Source organism: Hylobates moloch, unplaced genomic scaffold (assembly GCF_009828535.3).
Source record: "Hylobates moloch isolate HMO894 unplaced genomic scaffold, HMol_V3 SCAFFOLD_10, whole genome shotgun sequence".
Classification (NCBI taxonomy): Eukaryota; Metazoa; Chordata; class Mammalia; order Primates; family Hylobatidae; genus Hylobates; species Hylobates moloch.
Window position 1 is genome coordinate 65772087 of NW_026652285.1, and position 22035 is coordinate 65794121.

The 22035-nt window shown below is 45.7% G+C and overlaps 1 protein-coding gene across 3 annotated transcripts in view; it reads right to left on the bottom strand.

Annotated features, from left to right (window-relative positions):
- Positions 1-22035, bottom strand: part of FAM120A2 (Putative uncharacterized protein C9orf129 homolog) — a 64533-nt gene that overhangs the window by 9941 nt on the left and 32557 nt on the right. For 2 of the 3 annotated variants that reach the window (XM_058445451.1, XM_032164562.2), the window contains exon 1: positions 992-1187. The exons of the other annotated variant lie outside the window; for it this stretch is intronic. The gene's annotated coding sequence lies outside the window, so the exon portion shown is untranslated. Of the gene's footprint in view, positions 1-991; positions 1188-22035 lie in introns of those variants that run through there. 3 annotated transcript variants of the gene reach the window in all.

The following is a 22035-nucleotide window of genomic DNA, read 5'->3' on the forward strand; positions in this document are numbered from 1 at the left end:
TGAGGATAATGGCTTCCAGCTCCATCCACGTCCCTGCAAAGGCCATGATCTCATTCCTTTTTTTTTTTTTTTTTTTTTTTTGAGACAGGGTCTTGCTCTGTTGCTCAGGCTGGAGTGCACTGGCACAATCTCAGCTCACTGCAACCTCTGCCTCCCAGGTTCAAGCGATTCTCGTGCCTCAGGCTCCCAAGTAGCTAGGATTACAGGTGCGTACCACCATGCCAGGCTAATTTTTGTATAATGTTTTTAGTAGACGAGGTTTTGCCATGTTGGCCAGGCAGGTCTTAAACTCCTAGCCTCAAGTGATCCTCCCACCTTGGCCTCCCAAAGTGTGAGCCACCATGCCTGACCTGATCTCATTCCTTGTTATGGCTGCATAATATTCCATGGTGTATATGTACCACATTGTCTTTATCCCGTCTATCATTGATGGGCATTTGGGTTCAAAAGTCATAATAATAGCAAAAAACATATTATTGATGCTGACAGCAGGGACATGGCTAAATATGGCACCTCCACACTGTGGAGTATCAGATCATCTCTGGAGAAAATAAGGAAGTCATCACCAGCTTCTATAATGGGCCCCACTTATGGGTCATAGTCCCCAGGCTTGGTCAGTCCCCAACCCCCAAGGCCGTCCCTGCCCCCTACTGAGCCCACTCCTCTGCAGGAGGCCCCGGGGGCTCTGCTCCTGCCCTGGCCACAATAGGACAGAAGGGCCACCGGGTGGGTCCAGCCGTCCAGCTGTCAGCCAGGCCTGGCCTCAGGCAGTGTGGGCCGCCATGTGGTCTCTTTCAGTTTTCACTCTTTCTGCCCTAGAGGACCTGCCTTCTTTGGCCCTTTTGCTAGAGCACTCAGCTGTCTCAGGCTGTATGACTGCAGAAAATCGCGTTTCAAGGGAATAAATCTGTAAGATTTCATGGTGAATGAATATTCCAACCTCTTTGGATTACCGCATGGTCCATGCTGAATCCTAGAGGCCTTTACTTACCCACGTAGCGTGGTGGCTGCAGTGACCGAGGCTTGCTGGTCCCAGAATAATGTCCGCTTGCTCTGTTACATCCCAGAACTGATTCTCAGGGATTGGGGGCTGGAAGATGCTAGGCAGGAGGCTGCGGCCGCGGCGGCGCTGAGCTGGAGAGAAGGTGGCGGCGTGAGGGTCCGGCGGCGCTGGAGACCCGGGGGGTAGTGGCCAAAGCAGGGTCGGGCTGGGTCCTGTGCCGGCTCCAGCCTGCGCGAGCGAGGTACCCCGGTCCCCGCCTCCGCCCCGCCTCAGCCGACGCCCCCGAGCCACTGAGGGTAGGCGGCCGCCGGCCCGGGCCTCTGAGCTCTGAATCCTGCGCCTTCCCGGCGCCAACGGGCTGGGGGCCGCGAGGGGCGCGGGGAGGAAATGGGAGTTTGCAGGGATCCCTGGAGGTCCGCTGCTTCCTCCTCTCGGCTTCAGTCTGCAGGCAGCTCTTCCCCATGAGAGCGCGCGGCTCCCTCGGCCGGGGCCTCTCCCGGCGCCCGCCTCATTTGAAAACACGGCCTTTCCCACGCCCTTCCCGCCGGTTCCACCCGCGATGCGCTCCGCTCCTCGCTCCTCTGCTCGCCCTTCGCTCTCGGCGTCCCACACCATCTCCTTCCCTCCTGGGCGGCTTCCTCTTCTTCTTCCACCCAGGTCTCCCGCCTGCCTTCCAGCACCATCCCTTTCGGATGTCATTCCTCACAGTGAAGTTCTTCATTGAAACTGCCAATTGCCGTCAGCACCCCAAATCTACTGGGGGTCCATCAGCAGTACAGACTGGCCGGCTTTATGTGTTAGGTCGGCTCTTAAAAAATATACTTTAAGCCTAACGGCCTCAAAAAAAATTGTATTATCAAACATAGAGTGTGAAAATAACACTGAAATAATTTTTGAACTAAAAGGCTAGGCCGGGTGCGGTGGCTCACGCCTGTAATTCCGGCGTTTTGGGAGACAGAGGCAGGTGGATCACTTGAGGTCAGCAGTTAGAGACTAGCCTGGCCAACATGGTGAAACCCCTTCTCTACTAAAAATACGAAAATTAGTTGAGCGTGGTCCCAGCTACTCGGGAGGCTGAGGCAGGAGAATCGTTTGAACCCGGGAGGCAGAGGTTGCAGCGAGCCGAGATTGCGCTACTGCACTCCAGCCTGGGAGACTCTGTCTCAAAAAAAAAGAAAAGAAAAGAAAAGAAAGAAACAGAAAAAAAAAAAGGCTCAGCGACTGTTGGAAATCGTTATTTATTCATTTTTTTCAAAAATGCATGGCCTGTCATGTCAGATTTAGCAGACGTAGGACGTTTGCCCATCTTATTTGGCAAAAATACTTCTTAAGGATTTGATAGCGGCCCAAATTCATCAGTGTTTAAGTTTTTCTAAAACTAATTTGAAAACTTATAAAAAAAGGAGAAACATTATATGAATAACTAGGAAGCTGTTTCCACAGTCACTGTAAAAGAGCTTTTAAAATAGGCTCCACATGTTACTGTATGAAAAGGAAGTTGTCAGTCTTGTAAAAGGATTATTTAGAAATTTTAGTAGTCGAATAGGAACAGCTCCGGTCTCCAGCTCCCAGCCCCAGCGACACAGAAGACGGGTGATTTCTGCATTTCTGCTTGAGGTACCGGTTTCATCTCACTAGGGAGTGCCTAACAGTGGGTGCAGGACAGTCGGTGAAGTGCACTGTGCGCGAGCCGAAGCAGGGCGAGGCATTGCCTCACTCGGGAAGTGCAAGGGGTCAGGGAGTTCCCTTTCCTAGTCAAAGAAAGGGGAAACAGACGGCACCTGGAATAGCGGGTCAGTCCCATCCTAATGCTGCGCTTTTCCAACGGGCCTGGAAAACGGCACACTGGGAGATTGTGTCCCGCACCTGGCTCGGAGGGTTCTGTGCCCACAGAGTCTTGCTGATTGCTAGCGCGGCAGTCTGAGATCAAGCTGCAGGGCGGCAGCGAGGCTGGGGGAGGGGCGCCCGCCATTGCCCAGGCTTGCTTAGGTAAACAAAGCAGCCAGGAAGCTCGAACTGGGTGGAGCCCACCACAGCTCAAGGAGGCCTGCCTGCCTCTGTAGGCTCCACCTCTGGGGGCAAGGCACAGACAAACAAAAACTCAGCAAGAACCTCCACAGACTTAAATGTCCCTGTCTGACTGACAGCTTTGAAGAGAGTAGTGGTTCTCCCAGCACGCAGCTGGAGATCTGAGAACAGACAGACTGCCTCCTAAAGTGGGTCCCTCACCCCTGAGCAGCCTAACTAGGAGGCACCCCCCCCAGTAGGGACAGACTGACACCTCATTCAACCGGGTACTCCTCTGAGACAAAACTTTCAGAGGAACTATCAGACAGCTGAATTTGTGGTCTCACGAAAATCCGCTGTTCTGCAGCCACCGCTGCTGACACCCAGCCAAACAGGGTCTGGAGTGGACCTCTAGTAAACTCCAACAGACCTGCAGCTGAGGGTCCTGTCTGGTAGAAGGAAAACTAACAAACAGAAAGGACATCCACACCAAAAACCCATCTGTACATCACCATCATCAAAGACAAAAAGTAGATAAAACCACAAAGATGGGGAAAAAACAGAGCAAAAAAACTGGAAACTCTAAAAAACAGAGCACCTCTCCTCCTCCAAAGGAACGCAGTTCCTCACCAGCAACGGAACAAAGCTGGATGGAGGATGACTTTGATGAGTTGAGAGAAGAAGGCTTCAGACGTTCAAACTACTCTGAGCTACAAGAGGAAATTCAAAACAATAGCAAAGAAGTTAAAAACTTTGAAAAGAAATTAGAAGAATGGATAACTAGAATAACCAATGGAGAGAAGGGCTTAAAGGAGCTGATGGAGCTGAAAGCCAAGTTTCGAGAACTACGCGAAGATTGCAGAAGCCTCAGTAGCAGATGCGATCAACTGGAAGAAAGGGTATCGCTGATGGAAGATGAAATGAATGAAATGAAGAGAGAAGGGAAGTTTAGAGAAAAAAGAATAAAAAGAAATGAACAAAGTCTCCAAGAAATTTGGGACTATGTGAAAAGACCAAACCTACGTCTGATTGGCGTACCTGAAAATGATGGGGAGAATGGAACCAAGTTGGAAAACACTCTGCAAGATATTATCCAGGAGAACTTCCCCAATCTAGCAAGGCAGGCCAGCATTCAGATTCAGGAAATACAGAGAACGCCACAAAGATACTCCTCGAGAAGGGCAACTCCAAGACACATAATTGTCAGATTCACCAAAGTTGAAATGAAGGAAAAAATGTTAAGGGCAGCCAGAGAGAAAGGTCGGGTTACCCACAAAGGGAAGCCCATCAGACTAACAGCTGATCTCTCAGCAGAAACTCTACAAGCCAGAAGAGAGTGGGGGCCGATATTCAACATTCTTAAAGAAAAGAATTTTCAACCCAGAATTTCATATCCCGCCAAACTAAGCTTCATAAGTGAAGGAGAAATAAAATACTTTACAGACAAGCAAATGCTGAGTGATTTTGTCACCACCAGGCCTGCCCTAAAAGAGCTCCTGAAGGAAGCACTAAACATGGAAAGGAACAACCGGTACCAGCCACTGCAAAAACATGCCAAATTGTAAAGACCGTCGAGGCTAGGAAGAAACTATAGCAACTAACGAGCAAAATAACCAACTAACATCATAATGACAGGATCAGATTCACACATAACAATATTAACGTTAAATGTAAATGGGCTAAATGCTCCAATCAAAAGACACAGACTGGCAAACTGGATAAGGAGTCAGGACCCATCAGTGTGCTGTATTCAGGAAACCCATCTCACGTGCAGAGACACACATAGACTCAAAATAAAAGGATGGAGGAAGATCTATCAAGCAAATGGAAAACAAAAAAAGGCAGGGGTTGCAATCCTAGTCTCTGATAAAATAGACTTTAAACCAACAAAGATCAAAAGAGACAAAGAAGGCCATTACATAATGGTAAAGGGATCAATTCAACAAGAAGAGCTAACTATCCTAAATATATATGCATCCAACACAGGAGCACCCAGATTCATAAAGCAAGTCCTCAGTGACCTACAAAGGGACTTAAACTCCCACACAATAATAATGGGAGATTTTAACACCCCACTGTCAGCATTAGACAGATCAACGAGACAGAAAGTTAACAAGGATATCCAGGAATTGAACTCAGCTCTACATAAAGTGGACCTAATAGACATCTACAGAACTCTCCACCCCAAGTCAACAGAGTATACATTTTTTTCAGCACCACACCACACCTATTCCAAAATTGACCACATAGTTGGAAGTAAAGCTCTCCTCAGCAAATGTAAAAGAACAGAAATTATAACAAACTGTCTCTCAGACCACAGTGCAATCAAACTAGAACTCAGGATTAAGAAACTCACTCAAAACCGCTCAACTACATGGAAACTGAACAACCTGCTCCTGAATGACTATTGGGTACATAATGAAATGAAGGCAGAAATAAAGATGTTCTTTGAAACCAATGAGAACAAAGACACAACATACCAGAATCTCTGGGACACGTTCAAAGCAGTGTGTAGAGGGAAATTTATAGCACTAAATGCCCACAAGAGAAAGCAGGAAAGATCCAAAATTGACACCCTAACATCACAATTAAAAGAACTAGAAAAGCAAGAGCAAACACATTCAAAAGCTAGCAGAAGGCTAGAAATAACTAAAATCAGAGCAGAACTGAAGGAAATAGAGACACAAAAAACCCTTCAAAAAATTAATGAATCCAGGAGCTGGTTTTTTGAAAAGATCAACAAAATTGATGGACCCCTAGCAAGACTAATAAAGAAGAAAAGAGAGAAGAATCAAATAGATGCAATAAAAAACGAAAAAGGGGATATCACCACTGATCCCACAGAAATACAATCTACCATCAGAGAATACTACAAACACCTCTATGCAAATAAACTAGAAAATCTAGAAGAAATGGATGAATTCCTCGACAAATACACCCTCCCAAGACTAAACCAGGAAGAAGTTGAATCTCTGAATAGACCAATAACAGGTTCTGAAATTGTGGCAATAATCAATAGCTTACCAACCAAAAAGAGTCCAGGACCTGATGGATTCACAGCTGAATTCTACCAGAGGTACAAGGAGGAACTGGTACCATTCCTTCTGAAACTATTCCAATCGATAGAAAAAGAGGGAATCCTCCCTAACACATTTTATGAAGCCAGCATCGTCCTGATACCAAAACCTGGCAGAGACATAACCAAAAAAGAGAATTTCAGACCAATATCCTTGATGAACATTGATGCAAAAATCCTCAATAAAATACTGGCAAACCGAATCCAGCAGCACATCAAAAAGCTTATCCACCATGATCAAGTGGGCTTCATCCCTGGGATGCAAGGCTGGTTCAACATACGCAAATCAATAAATGTAATCCAGCATATAAACAGAACCAAAGACAAAAACCACATGATTATCTCAATAGATGCAGAAAAGGCCTTTGACAAAATTCAACAACCCTTCATGCTAAAAACTCTCAATAAATTAGGTATTGATGGGACATATCTCAAAATAATAAGAGCTATCTACGACAAACCCACAGCCAATATCATACTGAATGGGCAAAAACTGGAAGCATTCCCTCTGAAAACTGGCACAAGACAGGGATGCCCTCTCTCACCGCTCCTATTCAACATAGTGCTGGAAGTTCTGGCCAGAGCAATCAGGCAGGAGAAGGAAATAAAGGGTATTCAATTAGGAAAAGAGGATGTCAAATTGTCCCTGTTTGCAGATGACATGATTGTATATCTAGAAAACCCCATTGTCTCAGCCCAAAATCTCCTTAAGCTGATTAGCAACTTCAGCGAAGTCTCAGGATACAAAATTAATGTACAAAAATCACAAGAATTCTTGTACACCAATCACAGACAAACAGAGAGCCAAATCATGAGTGAACTCCCATTCACAATTGCTTCAAAGAGAATAAAATACCTAGGAATCCAACTTACAAGGGATGTGAAGGACCTCTTCAAGGAGAACTACAAACCACTGCTCAATGAAATAAAAGAGGATACAAACAAATGGAAGAACATTCCATGCTCATGGGTTGGAAGAATCAATATCGTGAAAATGGCCATACTGCCCAAGGTAATTTATAGATTCAATGCCATCCCCATCAAGCTACCAATGACTTTCTTCACAGAATTGGAAAAAACTACTTTAAAGTTCATATGGAACCAAAAAAGAGCCCGCATCGCCAAGTCAATCCTAAGCCAAAAGAACAAAGCTGGAGGCATCACGCTACCTGACTTTAAACTATACTACAAGGCTACAGTAACCAAAACAGCATGGTACTGGTACCACAACAGAGACATAGATCAATGGAACAGAACAGAGCCCTCAGAAATGATGCCACATAGCTACAACTATCTGATCTTTGACAAACCTGACAAAAACAAGAAATGGGGAAAGGATTCCCTATTTAATAAATGGTGCTGGGAAAACTGGCTAGCCATATGTAGAAAGCTGAAACTGGATCCCTTCCTTACACCTTATACAAAAATTAATTCAAGATGGATTAAAGACTTATATGTTAGACCTAAAACCATTAAAATCCTACAAGAAAACCTAGGCAATACCATTCAGGACATAGGCGTGGGCAAGGACTTCATGTCTAAAACACCAAAAGCAATGGCAACAAAAGCCAAAATCGACAAATGGGATCTCATTAAACTAAAGAGCTTCTGCATAGCAAAAGAAACTATCATCAGAGTGAACAGGCAACCTACAGAATGGGAGAAAATTTTTGCAACCTACTCATCTGACAAAGGGCTAATATCCAGAATCTACAATGAACTCAAACAAATTTACAAGAAAAAAACAAACAACCCCATCCAAAAGTGGGCAGAGGACATGAACAGACACTTCTCAAAAGAAGACATTTATGCAGCCAAAAAACACATGAAGAAATGCTCATCATCACTGGCCATCAGAGAAATGCAAATCAAAACCACAGTGAGATACCATCTCACACCAGTTAGAATGGCCATCATTAAAAAATCAGGAAACAACAGGTGCTGGAGAGGATGTGGAGAAATAGGAACACTTTTACACTGTTGGTGGGACTGTAAACTAGTTCAACCATTGTGGAAGTCAGTGTGGCGATTCCTCAGGGATCTCGAACTAGAAATACCATTTGACCCAGCCATCCCATTACTGGGTATATACCCAAAGGACTATAAATCATGCTGCTATAAAGACACATGCACACGTATGTTTATTGCGGCACTATTCACAATAGCAAAGACTTGGAACCAACCCAAATGTCCAACAACGATAGACTGGATTAAGAAAATGTGGCACATATACACCATGGAATACTATGCAGCCATAAAAAATGATGAGTTCGTGTCCTTTGTAGGGACATGGATGAAACTGGAAAACATCATTCTCAGTAAACTATCGCAAGGACAAAAAACCAAACACCGCATGTTCTCACTCATAGGTGGGAATTGAACAATGAGAACTCATGGACACAGGAAGGGGAACATCACACTCCGGGGACTGTTGTGGGGTGGGGGGAGGGGGGAGGGACAGCATTAGGAGATACACCTAATGCTAAATGACGAGTTAATGGGTGCAGGAAATCAACATGGCACATGGATAGATATGTAACAAACCTGCACATTGTGCACATGTACCCTAAAACCCTAAAGTATAATTAAAAAATAAATAAATAAAAAATAAAATAAAATAAAATTGACAAAAAAAAAAAAGAAATTTGAGTAGTCTTAGTGTTTTGTAGCTGTTTTAGGAAAAACAATAGTTTTCCATTGACAAATGTTTACAACCACTGTGATGTGAGAATTATCGAGGTTCATTGTGGGATTAACACGGGAACTCTATTTGAGCCACCACATGGATGGGGTAAATGCTTCAGGGGAGATGGGGTAAGTCACAGTATGTAACATTGAGAGGTGACAGCGTGCTGGCAGTCCTCACAGCCCTCGCTTGCTCTCGGCACCTCCTCTGCCTGGGCTCCCACTTTGGCAGCACTTGAGGAGCCCTTTAGCCCACCGCTGCACTGTGGGAGCCCCTTTCTGGGCTGGCCAAGGTGGGAGCCGGCTCCCTCAGCTTGCAGGGAGGTGTGGAGGGAGAGGTACGAGCGGGAACCGGGGCTGCGCGCGGCACTTGCGGGCCAGCTGGAGTTCCGGGTGGGCGTGGGCTTGGTGGGCCCCGCACTCGGAGCGGCCAGCCGGCCCTGCCGGCCTGGGCAATGAGGGGCTTAGCACCCGGTCCAGCGGCTGCGGAGCGTGTACTGGGTCCCCCAGCAGTGCCAGCCCACCAGCAGTGCGCTCGATTTCTCACCGGGCCTTAGCTGCCTTCCCACGGGGCAGGGCTCAGGACCTACAGCCCGCCATGCCTGAGCCTCCCACCCTCTCCATGGGCTCCTGTGCGGCCCGAGCCTCCCCTACAAGTGCCACCCCCTGCTCCGCGGCACCCAGTCCCATCCACCATCCAAGGGCTGAGGAGTGCGAGCGCACGGCGCAGGACTGGCAGGCAGCTCCACCTGCAGCCCCAGTGCAGGATCCACTGGGTGAAGCCAGTGGGGCTCCTGAGTCTGGTGGAGATGTGGAGAACCTTTATGTCTAGCTCAGGGATTGTAAATACACCAATCAGCACCCTGTGTCTAGCTCAGGGTCTGTGAATGCACCAATCGACACTCTGTATCTAGCTACTCTGGTGGGGCCTTGGAAAACCTTTATATCTAGCTCAGGGATTGTAACTAACACCAATTGGCATTCTGTATCTAGCTCAAGGTTTGTAAACACACCAATCAGCACCCTGTGTCTAGCTCGAGATTTGTGAATGCACCAATTGACACTCTGTATCTAGCTGCTCTGGTGGGGCCTTGGAGAACCTTTGTGTGGATACTCTGTATCTAACTGATCTGATGGGGACGCAGAGAACCTTTATGTCTAGCTCAGGGATTGTAAATGCACCAATCAGCGCCCTGTCAAAACAGACCACTGGGCTTTACCAATCAGCAGGACGAGGGTGGGGCCAGATAAGAGAATAAAAGCAGGCTGCCAGAGCCAGCAGTGGCAACCCGCTCGGGTCCCCTTCCACACTGTGGAAGCTTTGTTCTTTCGCTCTTTGCAATAAATCTTGCTACTGCTCACTCTTTGGGTCCACACTGCTTTTATGAGCCGTAACACTCACCGCAAAGTCTGCAGCTTCACTCCTGAGCCAGTGAGACCATGAGCCCACTGGGAGGAAGGAACAACTCCAGACGTGCCGCCTTAAGAGCTGTAACACTCACTGTGAAGGTTTGCAGCTTCACTCCTGAGCCAGTGAGACCATGAACCCACCAGAAGGAAGAAACTCCGAACACATCTGAACATCAGAAGGAACAAACTCCAGACATGCCGCCTTTAAGAACTGTAACAGTCACCGCGAGGGTCCGCGGCTTCATTGTTGAAGTTAGTGAGACCAAGAACCCACTAATTCCAGACACAACATGCCATAGACACTGAATGTTAATTCATTTACGTTCTCTGTTGTGCAACTGCAAAATTCGTATTGTTGGCCTACTTTCATTCTTTTATGTTTTGAGGCAGAGTTTCACTCTTGTTGCCCAGGCTGAAGTGCAATGGCATGACCTCAGCTCACTGAAACCTCTGCCTCCCAGGTTCAAGCGATTCTCCTGCTTGAATCCCAAGTAGCTGGGATTACAGGCGCCTGCCACCATGCCTGACTAATTTTTGTATGTTTAGTTGAGACGGGGTTTCACCATGTTGGTCAGGCTGGTCTCCCACTCCTGACCTCAGGTGATCCACCCCCCTTGGCTTCCCAAAGTGCACCGCGCCCGGCCTAGTCTACTTTTAAATATAGCATTTCTAAATAAATAATGAGACAAGTTATTCTAATTATTATAATGTCCTTTCCAAGTGTACAAGCCTTCTAAAAATATAATTGGCCAAGACGAGTGGATCACAAGGTCAGGAGATCAAGACATCCTGGCCAACATGGTAAAACCCCGTCTCTACTAAAAATACAGAAATTAGCCAGGCGTGGTGGCAGGCTTCTGTAGTCCCAGCTACTCAGGAGGCTGAGGTAGGAGAATCGCTTGAACCCAGGAGGCAGAGGTTGCAGTGAGCCGAGATCATGCCATTGCACTACAGCCTGGGCAACAAGAGTGAAACTCAGTCTCAAAAAAATAAAGAACGAAAGAAAGTGGCAGTGAGGTAGAGAAACAGCTGGATTGGTTACAGGTTGGCATTTGCCTTATTTGAACACAGTTTGAACACTTAGCAGTATATGAGTGGTTGAAGTATGGTCAAGACTCGGCTATTGTTACAGGCACAGACTCCTAAATTAGGTCTTCAATCTTGTCTACCTATTAAGCTACCTTACAGTTTGTCCACAAGAACCCACATATAGAAGTACAGAGTCTTTCTTAGGCCATACTTAGTTTGCTTTTACAGAAGTGACAGCAGAGCTTTCAACACCTGTTTTCTTACACTGGGTGTCTGGATTTTGGGAAGACTCCAGGAGTAGGTGAGAAGGCCTTTTCAGTTTGTCATAAGACAGTAAATACTGTCTGTTAGTAAATTACATAATTAACTTAATTCCTTAAGATCACATCATCTGAAGGAATGGTGTCATGTCTAAATGGCTGTGCTTCTAAGAACAGCTGATTCAGAGGTTGACAAGGTCAGAAAAAGTGGCTCTTGTTGAAAGTTATTTTTTCCTACAATGTATATTTTTTTTACGGTCTTTGGAATTAAAATGTGATGCTGATTGTCCCTGGGGAGACTTGGAAGAGTAGAGTTTGCCATGGTATCACTTAGTGATTGTGGACATTCATTAAAAAGAGGCTGAGCCAACAGAAGAAAGATTGCAAATGTGCCCTTGAAAATGAGTTAGTGAACATTTATTTTATTGCATAAGATACTGGGAGTGAATGGTATTTTTCCACACCCATGGGTATTAGTTATACATATAATCTATATTTTGTGACTATTTATATATTATATGTAACTCTTTTTAAGTATATTGTGACATTACCTAGCATAGAAAGTAGTTAAATAGTATAATTCTAACTCTAAAATTAAATTTTAAAATGCAACATGATATCTTACATTTTCTGTGAAATATGCCTTTTACAATTCACTGACCTTTAAGAAAAAGTAGTTAGCAAACAATTAACTGATGGTATCAGAATAATACAATTTTTTAAATTCCAAAATTCTAAAAGCAAAATTTATTCAAGTAATAGTATAAAATATAAAATCATGATTAGTGGTAAGATAATGTCTGGGAACATGTATTTATTTCTGGATTTTCAGTCATTCTTCACACTGTACCTGATTCTTTTTTTTTTTTTCCTTGGTGAACTAATTTCAGAGTTAGAATAAACTGAATACTGCTATTTATATTAGCAGCCGTAAAGTTTTATTGTAGAATGTATCTTGTACATTGTCAGGCCTTTGAGCCTAAGCCAAGCCATTGGAGCCATCGCATCTCCTGTGACTTGCACGTATATTGACTTGCATCCCCTGTGACTTGCACTTATATTGACTTGCATCCCCTGTGACTTGCACTTATATGCCTAGATGGCCTGAAGTAACTGAAGAATCACAGAAGAAGTGAATATGCCTTGCCCTACCTTAACTGATGACATTCCACCACAAAAGAAGTGTAAATGGCCGATCCTTGCCTTAAGTGATGACATTACCTTGTGAAAGTCCTTTTCCTGTCTCATCCTGGCTCAAAAACCACCTCTACTGAGCACCTTGCGACCTATTTAGTAGTCTCTTCAGACGGACATGCATGAAATTTGGTGCCATGACTCGGATCAGAGGACCTCCCTTAGGAGATCAATCCCCTGTCCTCCTGTTCTTTGCTCCGTGAAAAAGATCCACCTACGACCTCAGGTCCTCAGACCCACCAGCCCAAGGAACATCTCACCAATTTTAAAACAGGTAAGCGGCCTCTTCTTACTCTCTTCTCCAGCCTCTCTCACTATCCCTCAACCACTTTCTCCTTTCCACTCTTCAATCTCTCCCTTCTCTTAATTTCAATTCCTTTCATTTTCTGGTAGAGACAAAGGAGACACATTTTATCCGTAGACCCAAAACTCTGGCACCGGTCACAGACTAGGAAGGCAGCCTTCCCTTGGTGTTTAATCATTGCAGGGACGCCTCTCTGATTATTCACCCACATTACAGAAGTGTCAGACCACGCAAGGACGCCTGCCTTGGTCCTTCACCCTTAGCGGCAAGTCCCGCTTTTCTGGGCAAGGGGCAAGTACCCCAACCCCTTCTCTCCTTGTCTCTACCCCTTCTCTGCTTTTCTAAGGCAGGGGCAAGTACCCCTCAACCCCTTCTCCTTCACCCTTAGCGGCAAGTCCCACTTTTCTAAAGGGCAAGGACCCCCAATCACTTATTTCCGCACCCCGACCCCTTATCTCTGTACCCCGATCCCTTATTTCCGTGCCCCAACCCCTTTCCTGTTTTCTGGAGGGTAAGAACCTCTGAACCCCTTCTCTCCGTGTCTCTACTCTTTTCTCTGGGCTTGCCTCCTTCACTATGGGCAAGCTTCCACCTTCCATTTCTCCTTCTCCCTTAGCCTGTGGTCTTAAGAACTTAAAACCTCTTCAACTCTCACCTGACCTAAAATCCAAGCATCTTATTTTCTTCTGCAATGCCGCTTGACCCCAATACAAACTCGACAGTAGTTCCAAATAGCTGGAAAATGGCACTTTCAATTTTTCCATCGTACAAGATCTAAATAATTCTTGTAAAATAGGCAAATGGTCTGAGGTGCCTGACGTCCAGGCATTCTTTTACACATGAGTCCCTTCCTAGTCTCCATGCCCAATGCAAGTTGTCCCAAGTCTTCCTTCTTTCCCTCCCGCCTGTCCCCTCAACCTCAACCCCAAGCGTCGCTGAGTCTTTCTAATCTTCCTTTTCTACAGGCCCATCTGACCTCTCCCCTCCTCGCCAGGCCGAGCTAGGTCCCAATTCTTCCTCAGCCTCCGCTCCTCCACCCTATAATCCTTTTATCACCTCCCCTCCTCACACCTGGTCCGGCTTATAGTTTCGTTCCATGACTAGCCCTCCCCCACCTGCCCAGCAATTTATTCTTAAAAAGGTGGCTGGAGCTAAAGGCATAGTCAAAGTTAATACTCCTTTTTCTTTATCCCAAATCAGATAGCCTTTAGGCTCTTTTTCATCAAATATTAAAATCCAGCCCAGTTCATGGCTTGTTTGGCAGCAACCCTGAGACGCTTTACAGCCTATAAGGTCAAAAGGCCGTCTTATTCTCAGTATACATTTTATTGCCCAATCCGCTCCCGACTTTAAATAAAACTCCAAAAATTAAATTCTGGCCCTCAAACTCCACAACAGGACTTAATTAACCTTGCCTTGAAGATGTACAGTAATAGAAAAAAGTTGCAATTCCTTGCCTCCACTGTGAGACAAACCCCAGCCATATCTCCAGCACACAAGAACTTCCAAACGCCTGAACTGCAGCGGCCAGGCGTTCCTCCAGGCCTGCCTCCCCCAAGAGCTTGCTACAAGTGCCAGAAATCTGGCCACCAGGCCAAGGAATGCCCGCAGCCCAGGATTCCTCCTAAGCTGCGTCCCATCTGTGTAGGACCCCACTGAAAATTGGACTGTTCAACTCACCTAGCAGCCACTCCCAGAGCCTCTGGGACTCTGGCCCAAGGCTCTCTGACTGACTCCTTCCCAGATCTTCTCGGCTTAGCAGCTGAAGACTGACCGCCCAATCGCCTGGGAAGCCTACAGGACCATCACAGACGCTCTAGGTAACTCTCACAGTAGAGGGTAAGTCCATCCCCTTCTTAGTACGGAAGCTACCCACTGCACATTACCTTCTTTTCAAAGGCCTGTTTCCCTTGCCTCCATAACTGTTGTGGGTATTGACGGCCAGGCTTCTAAACCTCTTAAAACTCCCCAACTCTGGTGCCAATTTAGAAAATACTCTTTTAAGCACTCCTTTTTAGTTATCCCCACCTGCCCAGTTCCCTTATTAGGCCGAGACACTTTAACTAAATTATCTACTTCCCTGACTATTCCTGGGCTACAGCCACAACTCATTCCCACCTTTTCCCCCAGTTCAAAGCCTCCTTCACATCCTCCTCTTGTATCCCCCCAACTTAACCCACAATTACAGGATACCTCTACTCCCTCCTTGGCGACCGATCATGCACCCCTTACCATCTCATTAAAACCTAATCACCCTTACCCCACTCAACGCCAATATCCCATCCTGCAGCACGCTTTAAAAAGATTAAAGCCTGTTATCACTCACCTGCTACAGCATGGCCTTTTAAAGCCTATAAACTCTCTTTACAATTCCCCCATTTTACCTGTCCTAAAACCAGACAAGCCTTACAAGTTAGTTCAGGATCTGCGCCTTATCGACCAAATTGTTTTGCCTATCCACCCCGTGGTGCCAAGCCCATATACTCTCCTATCCTCAGTACCTGCCTCTACAACCCATTATTCTGTTCTAGATCTCAAACATGCTTTCTTTTTTTTTTTTTTTTTGAGACGGAGTCTCGCTCTGTCGCCCAGGCTGGAGTGCAGTGGCACAATCTCGGCTCACTGCAAGCTCCGCCTCCCGGGTTCACGCCATTCTCCTGCCTCAGCCTCTCCAGGTAGCTGGGACTACAGGCGCCCGCCACCGCGCCCGGCTAATTTTTTGTATTTTTAGTAGAGACGGGGTTTCACCGTGGTCTCGATCTCCTGACCTCGTGATCCGCCCGCCTCGGCCTCCCAAAGTGATGGGATTACAAGCGTGAGCCACCGCGCCCGGCCAACATGCTTTCTTTACTATTCCTTTGCACCCTTAATCCCAGCCTCTCTTAGCTTTCACGTGGACTGACCCTGACACCTGTCAAGATCAGCAAATTACCTAGGCTGTACTGCCGCAAGCCTTCACAGACAGCCCCCATTACTTCAGTCAAGCCCAAATTTCATCCTCATCTGTTACCTATCTCGGCATAATTCTCATCAAAACACACGTGCTCTCCCTGCCAATCGTGTCCGACTGATCTCTCAAACCCCAGCACCTTCTACAAAACAACTCCTTTCCTTCCTAGGCATGGTTAGCATGGTCAGAATTCTTACACAAAAGCCAGGACCACACCCTGTAGCCTTTCTGTCCAAACAACTTGACCTTAACTGTTTTAGCCTAGCCCTCATGTCTGCGTGCAGCGGCTGCCACTGTTTTAATACTTTTAGAGGCCCTCAAAATCACAAACTATGCTCAACTCACTCTCTACAGTTCTCATAACTTCCAAAATCTATTTTCTTCCTCATGCCTGATGCATATAGTTTCTGCTTCCCAGCTCCTTCAGCTATACTCACTCTTTGTTAAGTCTCCCACAATTACCGTTGTTCCTGGCCTGGACTTCAGTCTGGCCTCCCACATTATTCCGGATACCACACCTGACCCTCATGACTGCGTCTCTCTGATACACCTGACATTCACCCCATTTCCCCACATTTCCTTCTTCCCTGTTTCTCACCCTGATCACACTTGGTTCATTGATGGCAGTTCCACCAACACTAATCGCCACTCACCAGCAAAGGCAGGCTATGGCTATAATTGAGGCTACCGTTCTTCCCCCCTCCACTACCTCTCAGCAAGCTGAACTAGTTGCCTTAACTCGAGCCCTCACTCTTGCAAAAAGACTACGCGTCAATATCTATACTGATTCCAAATATGCCTTTCATATTCTGCACCACCCATGCAGTCATATAGGCTGAAAGAAGTTTTCTCACTACACAAAGGCCCTCCATCATTAATGCCTCTTTAATAAAAACTCTACTCAAGGCCGCTTTACTTCCAAAGGAAGCCGAGGTCATTCACTGCAAGAGGCATCAAAAGGCGTCAGATCCCATTGCTCTAGGCAACGCGTATGCTGATAAGGTGGCTAGACAAGCAATTCATACAAACCATATCCAGGCCATCACCAATAATTCTACACGACAAATGTTTCTTCTAACAACCCCACAATATCACCCCTTACCACAAAATCTTCCTTCAGCTTAATCTCTCCCACTCTAAGTTCCCACGCCACCCCTAATCCCGCTCGAAGCAGCCCTGAGAAACATCGCCCATTCTCTCTCTCCATACCACCCCCAAAAAATTTTCACTGCCCCAACACTTCAACACTATTTTGTTTTATTTTTCTTATTAATATAAGAAGGCAGGAATGTCAGGCCTCTGAGCCCAAGCCAAGCCATCGCATCCACTGTGACTTGCACGTATATTGACTTGCATCCCCGTGACTTACACGTATGTACGCTCAGATGGCCTGAAGTAACTGAAGAATCATAAAAGAAGTGAATATGCCCTACCCCACCTTAACTGATGACATTCCACCACAAAAGAAGTGTAAATGGCCGGTCCTTGCCTTAAGTGATGACGTTACCTTGTGAAAGTCCTTTTCCTGGCTCATCCTGGCTCAAAAACTCCCCCACTGAGCACCTTGCGACCCCCACTCCTGCCCGCCAGAGAACAAACCCCCTTTGACTGTAATTTTCCTTTACCTACCCAAATCCTATAAAACGGCCCCACCCTTATCTCCCTTCGCTGACTCTCTTCGGACTCAGCCCGCCTGCACCCAGGTGAAATAAACAGCCGTGTTGCTCACACAAAGCCTGTTTAGTAGTCTCTTCACATGGACGCGCATGAAATACATTACATTAGCAAAATGGATGATTAAGAGGACTGACATTTCACTATCCTATACCCAAACAGTGAAAGTAAAATAGAGGAAATTTAGGGAATATGTAATTGTTGTAGTTTGTAGCTGGCTGTCATAAAGTTTGTAAAATGACAGAGCTTGTCATCAGTGTCTTGCGGCTGATCTAACAAGGATGGACGAAGGAAAATGTACCTGAGCTTCACCACGTGTGTTGTTTCCTTGTTTGGTTGGTGATCCTTACATCAATCCATTGATTTAAAAGAATAGGTTTTCATCTTTTGGACTAGTTAAAGTATGGCAATATCTTTGATTAGCCATTTGAGAACCTTTCTGCATGTAAGACATTTCTAGTCTAGGTGTGGTGGCTCACACCTGTTCCAACATTTTGGGAAGCCAAGGCAGGCAGATTGCTTGAGACAAGTCTGAGCAACATAACAAGTCCCTGTGTCTACAAAAAATGAAGTGAGGCCAGCGTGGTGGTGTGACCGTGTAGTCAGCTACTCAGGAGGCTGAGGTGGGAAGATGGCTTGAGCCAGGTAGGTCAAAGCTACTGGGAGATGTGATCCCACCATCGCACTCCAGCCTGGGCAACAGAGGGAAACCCTATCTCTATTTTTTAAAAATTCTGCTGTGATTTAATCTTTGCATAGATTTGACTTAAGAAGATTGAACATTCCATGTATATTCCTTTTCTTAAAGACTATCTAGAAGACTAACGAGTGATTTGACCAGATAGTTGAATCAGTGTTATGGTAAAAAGAACCCTTTACTAAATTCTTGATAATGTTCTGAAGTTTTGCAAAAGCCTAATCTGTATAGTATAGATCTTTATTTCTCAGACCATTTAAAGATTAAAGATTTAATTTTTAGTAACATCTAGCATACTAGTGTGAAAGGAAAACATCTTGGGCCCCCAGAATCACTAAGCTAGAGGAGAAATTCAAGCTGGGAACTGCTCAGGGCAAACCTGCCTCCCATGCTATTCAAAGTCATCCCTCTGCTCACTGAGATAGATGCATATTCTGATTGCCTCCTTTAGAAAGGCTTATCAGAAACTCCAAAGAATGCAATCATTTGTCTCTCACCTATCTGTGACCTGGAAGCCCCCTCCCTGCTTCAAGTTGTCCCCCTGTTTTTGGACAGAACCAATGTAGTTCTTACATATATTGATTGATGTTTCATGCCTCCCTAAAATGTATAAAACCAAGCTGTGCCATGACTACCTTGTGTACATGTGAGTTTTATAGGATTTGGGTAGGTAAAGGAAAATTACAGTCAAAGAGGGGTTGTTCTCTGGCAGGCAGAGTGGGGGTCACAAGGTGCTCAGTAGGGGAGCTTTTGAGACAGGATGAGCCAGGAGAAGGAATTTCACAAGACAATGTCATCAGTTAAGGCAGGAACAGGCCATTTTCACTTCTTTTGTGGTGAAATGTCATCAGTTAAGGCAAGAACTGGTCATCTGGATGTGTACCTGCAGGCCACAGGGGATATGATGGCTTAGCTTGGGCTCAGAGGCCTGACATTCCTGTCTTCTTATATTCATAAGAAAAATAAAACGAAATAGTGGTAAAGTGTTGGGACGGTGAAAATTTTGGGGGATGGTATGGAGAGATAATGGGCAATGTTTCTCAGGGCTGCTTCGAGCGGGATTAGGGGCAGTGTGGGAACCTAGAGTGGGAGAGATTAAGCTGAAGGAAGATTTTGTGGTAAGGGGTGATATTGTGGGACTGTTAGAAGAAACATTTATCATTTAGAATTATTGGTGATGGCCTGGATACGGTTTTGTATGAATTGAAAAACTAAACGGAATAAGAGAAGGAGAAAAACAGGTATTAAAGGTCTAAGAATTGGGAGGACCTAGAACATCTAATTAGAGTGCCTAAGGAAATTCAGCATAGTCCTGTCAGCAAAGATTATTTATTTACTTCAAGAGTTAAGAGTGGCAGTTTGTGGATAGCACCAGGAGATATCAGCTGTGATGGCTTGGAGAAACAGTGTAAACCGGCAGTGTAAACAAGAGCAGGGCATATATGAGTAGTTGAGAACGGTGAATAGGAGTATGACTAGACAGAAGATAGTAGGGATGACAAGTTTTTTGGGGGCACAGTCTAAGTTGGTCTGGTGTCTGGAATGAGACTGGGGCCTAATAAAAAGGAGCATCTATACAGGAGCTCAAATGGGCTGTACCCTGTAGCATTCTGAGGACAGGTCTGACTTCTGAGAAGTGAAAGTGGTAAAAGTATTGTCCAGTCCTTTTTGAGTTGGTGGCTGAGCTTGGTGAGGTGTGTTTTTAATAGACTATTAGTCTGTCACTGAATACTAAGAGCCTGAAAAAATGCTTGGCTGATTTGACTAATAAAGGCTGGTCTGTTATCAGACTGTATAGAGGTGGGAAGGCTGAACTGAGGAATTATGTCTGACAGAAGGGAACGACAAGGCTAAACTGAAGAATTATGTCTGACAGAAGGGAAGAAATGACTGCAGTGGCCTTCTCAGACCCTGTAGGAAAGGACTGTACTTATCCAGTGAAAGTGTCTATCCAGACTAAGAGGTATTTTAGTTATCTGACTCGGGGCATGTTGAGTCAAGCTAATTTGCCAGTCCTGGGTGGGGGCAAATCCTTTAGCTTGATGTGTAGGGAAGGGAGGGGGCCTGAATAATCCCTGAGGAGTAGTAGAATAGCAGATGGAACACTGAGAAGTTATTTCTTTGAGGATAGATTTCCACGATGGAAAGGAAATGAGAGGTTCTAAGAGGCGGGCTAGTGGCTTGTACTATAGCATAGCCTGCCTTTGCTGGTGTGTGGCGATTAGGCCTGGTGGAACTGCCATCAATAAACTAAGTGTGATCAGGGTGAGAAACAGGGAAGAAGGAAATGTGGGGAAATGGGGTGAACGTCAGGTGGATCAGAGAGATGTAGTCATGAGGGTCAGGTGTGGTATCTGGAATAATGTGGGAGGCTGGATTGAAGTCCGGGCCAGGAACAATAGTAATTGTGGAGACTTAACAAAGAGTGAGTATAGCTGAAGGAGCCGGGGAGCAGAAAGTATATGCGTCAGGTGTGAGTAAGAAAATAGATTTTGGAAATTATGAGAGCTGTAGAGAGTGAGTTGAGCATAGTTTGTGATTTTGAGGGCCTCTAAAAGTATTAAAGCAGTGGCAGCCGCTGCATGCAGACATGAGGGCTAGGCTAAAACAGTAAGGTCAAGTTGTTTGGACAGAAAGGCTATAGGGTACGGTCCTGGCTCTTGTGTAAGAATTCTGACCACACTAACCATGCCTAGGAAGGAAAGGAGTTGTTGTTTTGTAAGGGATTGAGGTTGGGGAGGTTAATTGGACACGATCAGCAGGGAGAGCACGTGTGTTTTTATGAGAATTATGCTGAGATAAGTAACAGATGAGGATGAAATTTGGGCTTGACTAAAGTAATGGGAGCTGTCTGTGAAGCCTTGCAGCAGTACAGCCCAGGTAATTTGCTGAGCCTAATGGGTGTCAGGGTCAGTCCAAGTGAAAGCGAAGAGAGGCTGGGATGAGGGGTGCAGGGGAATAGTGAAAAAAGCATCTTTAAGATCAAGAACGGAATAGTGAGTTGTGGAGGAAGGTATTGAGGACAAAAGAGTGTACGGGTTGGGCACCACAGGATGGATAGGCAAAACAATTTGGTTGATAAGGCGCAGATCCTGAACTAATCTGTAAGACTTGTCCAGTTTTTGGACAGGTAAAATGGGGGAATTGTAAGGAGAGTTACAGGTTTTAGAAGCCCATGCTGTAGCAGGCGAGTGATAACAGGCTTGAATCCTTTTAAAGTGTGCTGTGGGATGGGATATTGGCATTGAGCAGGGTAAGGGTGATTAGGTTTTAATGAGATGGCAATGGGCATGTGATCAGTTGCCAGGGAAGGAGTAGAGATATCCCATACTTGTGGGTTAAGGTGGGGGGACACGAGAGGAAGGCTTTGGGTTGGGGAGAAGGGCGGCAATGAGATGCAGCTGTAGTCCAGGAATAGTCAGGGAAGCAGATAATTTGGTTAAAATATCTCAACCTAATAAGGGAACTGGGCAGGTGGGGATAATGAAAAAAGGGTGCACAAAAGAGTATTGTCTAAGTTGGCACCAGAGTTGGGGAGTTTTAAGAGGTTTAGAAGCCTGGCTGTCAATACCCACAACAGTTATGGAGGCAAGGGAAACAGGCCCTTGAAAAGAAGGTAATGTGGAGTGGGTAGCCTCCATATTGATTAAGAAGGGGGCGGACTTACCCTCCGCTTTGAGAGTTACCTAAAGCTCGGCGTCCATGATGGTCTACGGGGCTTCTGAGGCGATCAGGCAGCGTCAGTC